Source organism: Mixophyes fleayi, chromosome 1 (genome assembly GCF_038048845.1).
Source record: "Mixophyes fleayi isolate aMixFle1 chromosome 1, aMixFle1.hap1, whole genome shotgun sequence".
NCBI classification, from domain to species: Eukaryota; Metazoa; Chordata; class Amphibia; order Anura; family Limnodynastidae; genus Mixophyes; species Mixophyes fleayi.
The window spans coordinates 408,175,160-408,189,981 of record NC_134402.1 but is presented as its reverse complement, the minus strand read 5'-3'; positions in this window follow the sequence as shown (position 1 = coordinate 408,189,981).

Genomic DNA, 14,822 nt, shown 5'->3' with positions numbered 1-14,822 from the left:
TTTTGGCCTAACAATACTTTTGTAAGACGTCCATCACTGATGTCAACTTTTTCCTTCCGAAATACTCCTCAGTTTTGCCTCATTTATGTCTGAATTAATCATGAGATTAATGAGACATCAGGACTTTTGTCTTTAATTTGTTTTTATCCAGAAAAATGAAACAGATCCAGAACCACACAGCTACTTGAGACACCAAAAGATTGTAAAGTTTTTTTTATAGCAAATGACAGATGTGCTGTAAAACAGCATTAAGGGTTAGATGCAGCATTGTAAAAGTAATGTAAAAGTAATGTCAGAGGTCTTGTCTGCCTACTAAATTCTAATGTAGCAAATAGGAAAGGAGGAGAGTGTGAAAGATCTGACTTCTATTTTTTAATCTCCAACTCACAAGTAGATCGTTTGGAAATAACATTAATATATGCTTATCTTTGCACTGGAAAGTTAATTTTCAAACTTTATAATTCGCAATTTCCAGATATGACTTTCACACCAAAAAAAAGTTGGTAATGCTTTCAAACTCTGTTCTAGACTTCATTTCTATGCCGCATGCAAATTCCACAACAATTGTCTGCAGGGTTTTCTCAGCAGAATGTACAGCACTGGTCTGTAGGTTTAGGTGAGGTGTGGTGACAAGGCATGTCAGTGCAGATGGAATGTTAATGATTAGTGCTTACAAAACACAATTCTTACATAGCTGATAACACCACCACAATGTTGTACCATAATCTACTGGACAAGTCATCAAATAGACACAAAGGTCAAAGAGAACATATAATACTGAAGTAGCATAGCATAGCAGAGCATAACATATTAATACACAGTAGCTCTAAACCTTAATAGCGTTTATAAAATCTGTCTGTCTGGCAATAATAATAATTCTTTACATAGCAACTTTCTCCCAGTAGGACTCAGAGCACTTTACATTGTTGAAGAGGGTAAGTGAGCCATCTTGGGCACGCTCAGCTACTATTATGTGTAATCATTCACATTAACCCCTGTATTATTGGATTTCAGTCTATATTCCCTACCACACACACATACACACTAGGGCCCATTTGTTTTTTACTGAAAGCCAACTAACTTACTAGTATGTTTTGAACCCATGACCCCAGCACTTGGAGCAGCAATGCTAAGTACTGTACCACAATGCTGCCTTTATACAATAGACAGGGGCATGGAACTAGAGATGAACAAAATGTTCACCTCATTCCGTAATATTAAATAAATGAATAATTTGTCAAATGCCAGGAAACCCCTGCAAATTCTATAACAGCATCACTGCTAGCCAGCCAAGGCTCATTCTCACTATAACAAGGAAACCAAAAGTATGTGTCCCCCTGTCCAAGGCTGGTCAGCACAGGATTGATGCCTCAATTATAGGGTTGAGGGGGAGCAAAATAGTCATCACCTCTAAAAGCTGAACTAAAAACCACTGAGGCTCCTCCAGACCGCTAATATAATGGTCAAGGGGTTCCCAAGTCCCGTGTGCATTTTCCCTCAACTGTAAAGCATAGTTGCCAACATTGGCAACTTGTATTCCGGGAGGCAGGAGGGTGTATGGGGGCGGGGCTCAAAGAATTGTGTTGTTAGCCCCGCCCACAAAGTCGGCATCACTTTTTTGTCCAATAAAAATAGGGGGTGGGGCCACAATGACACGTACACAGCGCCACTAAGCCCCATCCCCTCCGTTTAATATGTACAGCTGGCCAGGAATCGGGAGAATTGCCCGCTCTCCTGGGAGATCGACCTGGATCTCGGGAGTCTCCCGGATATTCCGGGAGAGTTGGCAAGTATGCTGTAAAGTAAAATAAACATACACAAACCCCAAAACGGTTATTCACACAGACATAGTCCAAGCACCAACAGTGCATTTTCTACCCAGCAAAGCCCCGTTATTACCCTTCTTTCCTAACCCAGGGTTTGCAAACTCTAATTACCCAGACCCATAGTGTCTTTCATTACTGGACTGTTAGTCTCTAGGTCAGCGCAGGGTTTATGCCAAGCACTAGAATTTTCTGCCTGGTGCAGGTCTTGGGTGTCAGGCTGAAAAAAAAGTCAGCAACATAGGAAGGTATTTTGGCCAACAAAAAATGTTCCGTTAGAGAACTATGGGAATGAGCAAATAATATATTATAAGTCAAGTGTTTTGCTAATGATGTACAGAATATATTTTCAATAGATTATAATTGTATTTTTATTTTATTTATTATTGCACTGTTATGCTTTCATCTCTATGACAATTCATTGTGTGCTGGAATTATGAAATATACAATATCTCCCAGAAATGTTCTGTTTATTACACAGGAGTAAAATGCTGTGTTGCTATGGTTACCATGGATTTAGTTTTTATTTAGCGTTTTTCAAATCGGGGATAAACACAATAATAAATTAAAACTGGTTATTAATAGAGAGACAAAGCAGTAATAGGGCCTTGCTTGCTAGCTAACAATCTATAGGCCAGTGGTAGTCACTTTTCCGAATACAATAATACCGACAATAGTTAGACTGACTTAAAAAGGCTGATTATTATTAGGACGACATTGAGGAAATAGAGACTTACCATAATTCAGATAGACAGTACGTCCGACACTTCTGATATATGGCTGCTATAAATTGCAACTGGAGAAGACACAGCGAGGGGGAATCCCGTCACTTACAACGGCCAGAGTGAGATTTCCGGTTTTAAGGCAGCAATGCCATGACCTGCCTGTATAATGAATGCAGGTGTCGGGTCCACCTCATTGCTGCTTTAAAACCGGCAATCTCACTCTGGCCATTGTAAGTGACAAGATTCCCACTCGCCGTGTTTTTTCCAGTCGCAAATTAAGTCGGTCTAACTATTGTTGGCATTATTGTATTTGGAAAAATTTACCCCACCCCTATAGGCATGTAATTCTGCTACTGAACCTTCATATTGGCTTTTGACAATCCAAAGCTTCTGGCAATATTTTATGCCTTCTCTAGTTTGAGCTCTTCATCTAGGAGTAGTTTTCTTTTCTGCAACTCCTTGTATTTAGTACCCACTAATATGTGATCTCTAATCATATTGTCTGTGTATTTCAATATGCAGTTCTGGGCAATCTGCTATTGACTCATTTGACTTTTGGTCTCTTTCATAAAACAACTTGTGCTGTATCAGAAAGTTTTTGTGATACACTTTATTAATTAAGGGTGTGCACCGGTCACTTTTGGTGTTTTGGGTTTTGGGTTCTGATTAGCTTGAGGTTTTGGGTTCTGATTTGTTTTGCCAAAACACCCCACGAAAGGTTTTGGTTCTGATTTTGGGTTTTGGATTCTGGTTTTTTTTTAAAAAAAGCATAAAAAAGTGCTAAAATCCATATTTTATTTTTTTTTTCACTCCTACACTATTATAAACCTCAATAACATTCATTTCCACTAATTTCCAGTCTATTCTGAACACCTCACACCTCACAATATTGTTTTTAGTCCAAAAGGTTGCACGGAGGTAGCTGGATGTCTAAGCAAAGCGACACAAGCAGGCGGCACAAACACGTGGCCCATCGTAGGTGGCTGTGTAGGCTTGAATGGCCTTTTGCTGCTCCTCCATCCTCTGCAGCATATAGAGAGTGGAGTTCAAGCGCGTCACTACCTCTTGTTTAAGTTGATGGCAGGGCAGGTTCATGCTTTTTTGATGTAGCAGGAACAGTGAACGTAGTTTAATATCTGATACTAATATTTCTGCACTGCAGGAACAGTGAACATAGTTTTATATCTGATACTAATATTTCTGCACTGCAGGAACAGTGAAAGTAATTTAATATCTGATACTAATATTTCTGGACAGCCTATTGAAGTGGAATCTCAACGGGATTTGGTACCGGGGACACAATACCTCCATCAACCGTCTAAATTCCACTGCACAGATGGCGGACACCGGATGCACGTCTAACACCAACATAACTGTTACGGCCGCAGTTATCCGCTTTGCCATAGGATGACTATATAGGAGTGGCACTGCAGTGGCAGACAGGATGGCAGTTTGAAAAACTAGGCCCCAAAGAGCACATAATGCCAAAAATAGAGTTGCAAGATGGAATTGTCCTTGGGCCCTCCCACCCACCCCGATGTTGTTGAAATAGGACATGCGCACTTTAACAAACCAATCATTTCAGCGAAAGGGCCTACCAAACTGTGGCTGAAATGATTGGTTTGTTTGGACCCCCACAAAACGAGCTGGCAAAGAAAAAAAAAAGGTGCAAGATGGAATTGTCCTTGGGAATTATATTGTTGAAATAGGACATGCACACTTTAACAAACCAATCATTTTAGCGACAGGGCCTACAAAACTGTGGCTGAAATGATTGGTTTGTTTGGGCCCCCACACCAAAAAAACAATTCATCTCTCCCTGTACAAACTAAACTGGCTCTACTGAGGCAAGATGTCGTCCTCATCCTCATCCTCTGATTCCTCGCCCCCTTCAGTGTGTACTTCCTCATCCTCACACATTATCAATTCGTCCCCGCTGGACTCCACAACCACAGGTCCCTCTGTAGTCTATGGAGGGCAGTGCTGTTCTTGATTGAGGAAGTGATAATTCATTTTTATGAACATCATTTTTTCAACATTTTGCGGAAGCAACCTCCTTCGCCGCTCACTGACCAGGTTCCCCGCTGCACTAAAAACTCTTTCCGAATACACCCTGGAGGGGGGACAACTCAGGTAAAATATAGCCAGTTTGTACAGGGGCTTCCAAACTGCCTTTTTTTCCTGCCAGTAAAAATAAGGACTGTCTGACATGTCTACTTGGATGGTGTCAGCAAAGTAATCCTCCACCATTTTTTCAATTGTGACAGCATCCAATGCAGCGACAGTAGACATGTCTGCAATGGTTGGCAGGTCCTTCAGTCCGGACCAGATGTTATCAGCATCCCCGCCAGCGGCTCTTTTAGGAAAACTGAGCTTTTTCCTCGCAGCCACAGGTGTTGAAGAAAATGAAGGAGGAGCTGTTGGCATGTCACGGTCCTCTACAGAGGACAATCTCCTGACCAGCAGGTCTTTGCACCGCTGTAGACTTGTGTCCGCCGGAAACAGAGACACAACATACGCTTTAAACCGAGGATCCAGCACGGTGGCCACACTGTATTCCTCTGACTTTAAAAGAGTGACCACCCTCGGATCCTGGCAAAGCGTACAAAGGGCTTCATCCACAAGAGCTACATGCTTGGTGGAATCGCAATGCTTTAACAGCTCCTCCCTCACTTTCTCCAGCTGCTTCTGCAACAGCCTGATCAGGGGAATCACCTGACACAAGCTGGCAGTGTCGGAACTGACTTCTCGTGTGGCAAGTTCAAACGGCTGGAGAACCTTGCACAACACAGAAATCAGTCTCCAATGTGCTTGACTAAGGCGCATCCCCACTCCTTTTCCTATGTCGTAGGTGGCTGTGTAGGCTTAAATCGCCTTTTGCTGCTCCTCCATCCTCTGCAGCATATAGAGGGTGGAGTTCCAGCGCGTCACAACCTCTTGTTTGAGGTGATGGCAGGGCAGGTTCAGCCTTTTTTGGTGTTGCTCGAGTCTGCGGTAAGCACTGGCAGAATGCTGAAAGTGTCCAGCAATTTTGCGGGCCACCGCAAGCATCTCCTGCACACCCCTGTCACTCTTCAGGTAATGCTGCACCACCAAATTAACGGTGTGGGCAAAACATGGGATGTGCTGGAAATTGCCCATATGTAATGCCCACACAATGTTTCTGGCGTTGTCTGACACCATAAATCCCCAGGAGAGTCTAAGTGGGGTAAGCCACTGCGAGATTATTTCCCTCAGTTTCTCTAAGAGGTTGTCAGCGTTGTGCCTCTTATTAAAACTGGTGATACACAACGTTGCCTGCCTTGGAACGAGCAGCCGTTGTGGAGATGCTGCTACTGATTGCTGCGGAAGGCAATGCATCTACCCAGTGGGCTGTCACAGTCATATAGTCCTTCGTTTGCCCTGAACCACTTGTCCACATGTCCGTGGTTAAGTGAACAGTGGGTACAACCGCATTTTTCAGAGCACTGAGGACACTTTTTCGTACTTCTCTGTACATCCCGGGTATCGCCTGCCTAGTGAAGTGGAATCTAGACAGGATTTGGTACCGGGGGCACAATACCTCCATCAACCATCTAAATCCCACTCCACTGAGGGCGGACACCAGACGCACGTCTAACACCAACATAGCTGTTACAGCCGCAGTTATCCGCTTTGCAATAGGGTGACTACTGTCGTACTTTGTGCTCATGGCAAACGACTGTTGGACGGTCAACTGTTTGGTGAAAGACGTAGCGTTCTTGCGACTTCCCCTCTGGGAAGATGACCGACTACCAGCAGCAACAGCAGCAGCGGCAGTAGTAGAGGATTGAAGAGGACTCAGTCTGGCTGGTGACATGGCCTGCAGGACTATATCTGATGGAGATCGTGGAGGAAGTTGACGAGGAGGGTGTTGGTGGTGTGTATCCAACAGGACCAAAGGATTTAGGTGTCCCTGGACTGCTGACGGTCCTAGCCACAGGTCCTGAACTAAACACTGAATTATGAAGGTTCTTCAGGTGACGTATAAGGAAGGATGTCCCTAGGTGGCCAAGATCCTTACCCCTGCTTATTTGAGCTTTACATAAGCTACATATGGCCATACATTTGTTGTCTGGATTGGGATAAAAATAACTCCAGACCGAAGAGGTGGATTTTTTGGTCTTCTGACCCGGCATAACGATGGGCTTTTTCATCCCATGGACAACAACTGCTTCCCCCCCCCTGGTGCCTCATTTAAGATAACCACATCAGCATCCTCCTCGTCAAGTTCCTCCTCAGCGCCAGATACATCAATATCCTCCTCCCGGTGTACAACATTCACACCTTCATTAGCCAAATCTGTAACTGGACTGTGGGTGATCCTTCCAGCATATGCATAGGGCGTGCTGCAAATGGTGGAAGGAGCCACCTCTTCCCGTACAGTGATGGGAAGGTCAGGTTTCGCAACCACCATGTCACTCACCGGACTGTGAGTGCTACTTCTCGTGTGTTTAGGAACCGTGGCCGTCCACCATCCTGAGGGTCTGCGCATGTGCAGCCCTTTTCAACCTTCAGTTCATGTTCCTTTTAGTTAATTGGCTGATCAGGCAACACTCCCTATTTATAGCACCTGAGGTCAATACCTCGTGGCCTGATCTTGGAGTTCATTCCCCATGAGCCTCTGAAGGTGTTCCTGTGTTTCCTCGTGTGTTCAGCTCCTGCTGATTCCTGTTGTTCGTTTGTGGTTTCCAGACCACTTCATCTTCCCTGTGTTTTATCGTGACTGCTCCAGCTGATTCCTATCCGCTGCCTCTGTGCTACTTCAGTTTGCAGTCCACTTCAACTCTCCTGTGTTTCATCGTGACTGCACCAGCTGATTCCTATCCGCTGCCTCCGTGTATCTACAGTATCCTGCTCACTTCAACTCTCCCGTGTTTCATCGTGACTGCACCAGCTGATTCCTATCCGCTGCCTCCGTGTATCTACAGTATCCTGCTCACTTCAACTCTCCCGTGTTTCATCGTGACTGCACCAGCTGATTCCTATCCGCTGCCTCCGTGTATCTGCAGTTCTCTGCTCATCGCTACCCTCCAGTACTCCTCGCGTCTGCAGCCAGCTGATCCGCTCTCCGTGCTTCTACAGTGTCTCCGCTTGTGTCAACTCGCCTGTCTGCATTGGATCAACGCCCCGCTGCTTTCATCTCGTCTAGATTATCTCTACTCTTCAGTGTTCTCCAGGTGTCCAGTTCTATATACTACTGCTTCCTGAGTATTTGTTTCTATCCCTGCTGGTTCACCTACCTGTGCGCTGCACCTACTAGATTACCGCTTCTACCCTCCTGGGACTTCGTATTCTGCCGGCCTCCCGCCGTCCAGGTATCTCTGCACTTCTGTCTGACAGCCTGCTCTCCTGAACCACGGTATGCATACTTCTCATTGACTGTGCTGGTGTATTGCATATCTTGCTGGACTGAGTTGTTCTCCTCTGGAGTTTACTATCCGCTGAGACTATTGCCATCATTTGACTGTGTTACCTTTTGCCTGGATAGTTCTTGTGACTTTGTATTATTGTGCAGTGCTGTTCAGTCATTACTATATGGTGCATATCATCGTGGGATCAAGTTCAGTGTGCCCGTGTATACTCTGCATTACATTTCTCTCCCCGTGCTCCTCCTCACATATATATTCAGTGGTACAACTTGCTAGAGGCAGACCACTGTTCCCTGTTTCCTGAGTCACCTGTTTCCGTATCCTTTCACATAGCAGTGGTACAACTTGCTAACGCAGACCACTGACTTCCCGGATACCTCCACCCGGATTCCATTCCTTCACCTAGACAGCGGTACAACTTGCTAACGCAGACCGCTGACTCTCATCACCTCCTCGTTACCTCTGGACATTCCTCCTCACTATAGCAGTGGTACAACTTGCTATCCGCAGACCACTGACTACCCTCACGTTTCCTTTGTCCATTCAGTTCCTCGTGTACTATTATTACATATTACCAGTGCTGCTAGTCATAGACTTTCCACGAGCATTCTCTACCATCTGCTGTCTCCTGTTCCGTGATCACCCCACTGCCAGAGTACCATATTACCACCTATACTGCTCTGGTAAGTCCATCATCTGGTGATCCCTGGGTAAAGACTCCTAGTGCCCGTGACACACCAACACCCTTGGTCTCGCCTTGGGGATTTGTGATGCCATCTCTTTAGAAGGCAGAGTTGTTTGCTGTGTTGTTGATGACAGCTTAAGTCTCTTAAATTTTTTAGAGGGGTGGGGAGGAGGAGGGCTTAGATCCTTCGGTGAAGCTGAACCACTAGTCATGAACACGGGCCAGGGCCTAAGCCGTTCCTTGACACTCTGTGTCATAAATGGCATATTGGCAAGTTTCCATTTCATACGTTTAATATTTCTGGACTGCAAGAACAGTGAACGTATTTTAATTTAGCAGTACTAATATTTCTGGACTGCAAGAAGCGTGAACGTAGGTGAATATTGCAGTACTAATATTTCTGGACTGCAAGAACAGTGAACGTATTTTAATTTAGCAGTACTAATATTTCTGGACTGCAAGAACAGTGAACGTAGGTAAATATTGCAGTACGAATATTTCTGGACTGCAAGAACAGTGAACGTAGGTATTGCAGTACTAATATTTCTGGACTGCAAGAATATATTGCTCTAGAATTTTTTTTATACTTTTTAAAAAAAAATGTTTGATTTTTTCTTATTTTTTTATGATTTGTTAATAATTATAAAATTACTATGGACTTATCAGAACAAAGCACAGGACAAAAGCACCACTGGACTCAGCAGGACAGACACTGGCCAAAGCACCACTGGACTCAGCAGGATAGAGCACTGGCCAAAGCAACACTGGACTCAGCAGGACAGAGCACAGGACAAAAGAATAAAGCACCACTGGACTGTTCACACAGGAGTAGGAGCACCACTACCCTACAACCTCCCTCTTCCCTGATCACAGCCCAAATGAAGATGGCGGATGCAAGCGCCGAATTTATGACAGCCGAGTCTCGCGAGATCCAACGCGAGACTTGGATGTCATAGCCTCGTTTCGGATTTTTTTTCCCGGGCGGAAGTACCCGAACGGTACTTGGATCCCGTCGGATCCGCACTGTTCGGGTGGGCTCGGATTAGCTGAATTCGAGCCCGCTCATCCTTAGTATTAATACCTCCAAGACCCCAGCCATTACGCACTCTCTGGATGTCGAGACGGCCTTTGACCGCATTAGTTGGCCTTTTATGTTAGAAACTCTCAAAAATTTTGGATTTGAGGGTAATTTTTTACAAGGGATCCAGGCCCTATATTGTGGCCCCTAAGTGAGAGTCTTGATGAATGTAGGAATCTCTTTCTCCCTTCCAATTTGAAATGGCACTCGTCAGGGTGTCCCCTATCACCATTGATTTCTTCTCTTGTGATTGAGCCCCTTGCGGCGATAATACGTCTCTCTACGAATATTCATCGAGCTGTGGTCAGGTCTCGAAAATATAAGCTGAACTTATTTGCGGATGATATCCTCCTCACGTTGACCTCGCCTCCTACCTCCATCCTCAATCTAGTTGACGTTCTCGCTGCCTATGGCTCGCTCCTCGGGTATAGGATTAACCTCTCCTTGCACTTTATTCACCACCTCCCAACTCTGGATCTACTTAAGAGTAACTTTGAATTCTCCTGCCATCGCCCTAAATTAACATACTTGTGGATCTACATAACTTCCAACTATGATACTTTGTACTCAGCGAACTTTTCTCACGTCATTAATACAATTACGCTGGATCTGCTCAGATGGCAAAAAATGATTATTTCTTGGTTAGGCAGGATTGTCTCCCTTAAAATGAATATACTGCCCCTTTTACTCTTCCTGTTTCAGACACTGACTGTGAAGGTACTTAGAATTTTTTTGTGAGGATTGCAATATTTGTCTGTCAATCATACTTGCCTGGGCTCATGGAAGATCAGAGCACCCTCCCGTATCTCACTCTATCTTCTTGCAAAATGACAAGGCCCCGATGATGTGACTCACTTCAAATCAGGTCATCATGGTACCCACCCCCCCCCCGCCGCTGTGCGATGACAAAAATATCATTGATTGTTATAGTCAAATGCACACCAATGGGGTCTCAGTTGTAGGGTGTTAATTAAGCCACCAACATGCTCCTTTAGTGGCACCTGAAACCGTACACACTTCTTGGGCAATATGTAGCTGCTGCAGCACCACTTTGCTGGTTGCTCTGGCTGAATCCTTCCTCACTACTTAGTGTGGATCAGGACTGCTTAGTAGCTGCAGAGTGCTGAGCCAGGAATGTTGGTCTCAACACAGGACAGCCAAGTGTGGATTCAAATCTGAGCTTTAATAATGATCATCATTGTTATTTATATAGGGTCACAGTTTCCAGAACACCATATGACATCTATCAGATCAGAGCACTATATATATCTACACACCTCATTAGAATTTGTCATACTCATTATTGAGAGGGCAGCGCGTACTAGCAGTATAGCTAGTTTTAACAGTTCATATGAATTTATCGGGTCATATTATATTTTTCAACTTTTAATATTTCACTGTTCTATCCTAACATGTAATAGTATTCTTAATGTATATTAATAAAGCTTTATTATGTTTTATATCTATTTTGTCCTAAGAGTACCCCAATAAAGACACAATGTTTCTCTGTTCATGTTAATATTTAATGGATTGTGTGGGTGCACCATCTCTAGTTCTCATGGTTTCCATATAATTGTCATGTCTAGATATAAGGGTATTATAACCAGCCTCTAGAGAGGGCTTTTCCTGGTGCGATAAAATCCATTTTCTGTCAATCTATCAGATCAGTAAGCATGACAGGTACAGCATACAATTGAGCAGAATAATATATTGCATGGATGCAAAGGTCTAGCTGCAGGGGGGGGCTTTGGGACTGGCAGCAGTGAGAGGTTAGAGTCCGGTTGCAGGGGGAGGTTAGAGTATGGCTGCCGTGAGAGGTTAGGGTCGGGCTGCAGGGAGAGGTTAGGGTCCAGTTGCAGGGGGAGGTTAGGGTCCGGCTGCAGGAGGAGGTTAGAGTATGGCTGCCGTGAGAGGTTAGGGTCGGGCTGCAGTGAGAGGTTAGGGTCCAGTTGCAGGGGGAGGTTAGGGTCCGGTTGTAGGGGGAGGTTGGAGTATGGCTGCCGTGAGAGGTTAGGGTCGGGCTGCAGTGAGAGGTTAGGGTCCAGTTGCAGGGGGAGGTTAGGGTCCGGTTGCAGGGGGAGGTTGGAGTATGGCTGCCGTGAGAGGTTAGGGTCGGGCTGCAGTGAGAGGTTAGGGTCCGGCTGCAGGAGGAGGTTAGAGTATGGCTGCCGTGAGAGGTTAGGGTCGGGCTGCAGTGAGAGGTTAGGGTCCAGCTGCAGGGGAGGTTAGGGTCCGGTTGCAGGGGGAGGTTGGAGTATGGTTGCAGTGAGAGGTTAGGGTCCGGCTGAGAGATAAAGGTCAGGGTCCAGCTGCAGGGGGAGGTTAGGGTCCAGCTGCACCCCCTTTCCCTGCAACCGTCGCACACAAAATGAACATTGGCAGGACTCCAGATTCAAGAGAAACTTCTTGTTTGCAGTTTGGGAAAGTGCTCATTTAGAATTGCCGGTATGTCATACCGTCTGCGACTGGATCACTTATAAATAACTTATGGTATAAACTTATAAGCCAGGCGCTTATTTATATAGTTGCAGATGCATTTATTTTTGATATTGTGGGTATGTTGGTAAAAGAGAAATCTTTATTTCTGAGACCAGGGAAGAAATTCATTTGTTTTAAACTCGCTAGAGGAAATGCATTATTTCTGTTATATATCTGATGCAAAAAGCCGTTGTTTAGGAAGTATTTTTGGATGCCATAAAGGAGTCCAGTGGTAGCAGCAGGCTCCTCCTACTGCAGCAAGAGGGGCGTATTCAGAAAAATGAAAGAGGACGGTGGCAAGGTAAGTCCAGCCAGTTCCCACCAACAACAGACAGGGTGGCATAGGCGGTCCATCCTGTCACACTGTCTCATACCGGCACACTTTGGGCGGCAGTGAGTTGAATGGTATTTCCTCACTGGAATTAGGTGATGCAGCTAAAATGTGTTCAGTAAATTGCACCACATTCCCCAAATAGATATCCTTAAAGTAAGCTACTATTAATTTACTCCTAAAAGCCTATTTGGGCAGCTCTATGTTTTCTATTTTTAACAATAATTGTACTGGTCAACCATCATTTTATTGCCAATCACAATAGAGTGATTTTGGGGTAACTTTGGGTTTTGCTAGGTTGGCTATAATTTTTGAAGTAAATTGTTATCCCGTTCAAAAACAGGAAAATACAAAACAATTAATGGTCAGGCAGAGCCTACATATACATGGCATTGAAACTGTAAAGTAAATACATGAAACACATAAAGGAATTTTAGTTGGTATAATAACAGATAAACATAGTAAGCTGATTGAGATAATTACAAGCAATGTATAGTAAAACGCTGTTTGTACGATTTTCTTTTATGTGGGTTATCAGGACAATCACGTTGAAGGCTCCAGCAATAGTCAGGCATCATGTGTCTGTCCTTGATACCTGTCCTCCATCACCTTTATATCTTGATGAAACCTCTCCCCTTGTTCCTCACTAAAATCACCAAGATTATCCGGAAATCTGTGTAAGTGCCTATGGGGAAAGTGTACCTTTATGCTCATATTAGTACTCAAATGTTTATGAGCCTGGTTTGGACCAGTTCTTCATAGTTGTCTGATGTGTGGTTACCCATGAAGTTCTTGACAACTGAGACGTAACTACACCAGGCAACACCGTTCATAAATTTTGTGAAATTAGAATCCTTGATAACTTTACAAATTTGAAAGCCACCAAAGATTCCAGCTTTTAGTTTTCCAAGAAGCCTTGAGAAAGATTCAGTTGAATTGAAACGCGTTGGCTGAGGAGGTTTATGGATCTGTACCTCTTACCGTGAATGCTGAGTCCTATGAATTGCAGGCGATTCTGTGGATAATTTGTTCTTGCATATTTGACATCTTATGCGGGTAAGGGTACAACCGAGAAAGGACCATATAAGTGATACCTTTTTATGTATGTGTTTGACGTTTTCTGTTTGAATAAAAATAATTTTTTAAAAAGATAATGCACTATTAGTGCTTTCCGTTTCTTCCACATATCATTTCTGCTTTATACTTCACCGCTGTGAGTGACAACATAATTAATGAAGATTGCGGAACTTATATATATGTATCTGAGGAAATACAGATTAAAAAAGTGATTATAAGAAGGATTATACAGTCGGATACCAGCACTCACACATCGGGAGCTTTTGCGGTGTTGGCCGATTACTGATTGGGGGAGATTCATTTCCGTTCGGTGAGCATGTCCGCTTAGATCGTGTCCTGGAGGCAGCGGTGAAGCTCGGATAACAGTGCCATTACTGAGGAGTGAACCTCGGCATCGAAGTTCTCATTGTGGAAAGATTCCCTGCTGTTTGATCACGGAGGTCTGGTGAGTGCATTTCCCTAAGGGGATGCCGTGATGTTTTGAAGAATTGATCCACATATTATTTGAAGTGACCATTATTGTGGAAGTTTTGTTGCTGCTCTATTTTGAAGTGACTTTGTACTCAGCTTGGTCCACTTTATTGCTGATAACTTGGACTTCTATGTCGATTTTAGAAAGGGAATTATAACTATATTATGTGTGATTACTGACTTAGAGTCAGTACTGTTTTCAAGCGCCGTTTGATGTATGGGATTTGTGTTTTAGTTTTCCATACTTAGTCCAGGGAACGATCTATATGGTCTTTGAAGCAATTGCCATCTTTGTCCAAGGCCTTAAAAAATGATTTCATTAGTCCCAGCTGAAATGGAGTGATGGGAGAATGATCTTTTCCCTGTCAACCAATGGCCCATTAATGATATTTGCTACATCTACAGTCATGTTCTCTCATGAAAGCCATGGACGAGAAACAAGAAAAACACAAAAGACAACGCAAACCACTCAACAGCTAACTGGTTGGGTGACCGATCATTTATATACAGAGGGGGAATATTCTAGAATATTCGCATGTCTCACCTTCTAGAATATTCGCGTATCTCATCTTCAAGAATGTTCTGGTAGATTCCTATATGCACACGTTATGGCTAAGTTTCCGAAGAGAGGGTTATCAATTATCTTAAGAACTAGAGCCAATTAGCAAAAAAAAAATCTTTTTTTAATTCAGCTACCAGGAAATACCCTAAATACGTTCAAATATCATTAGCAACTAAAAAAAAAAAAAGGGTCTTTTTTTTGT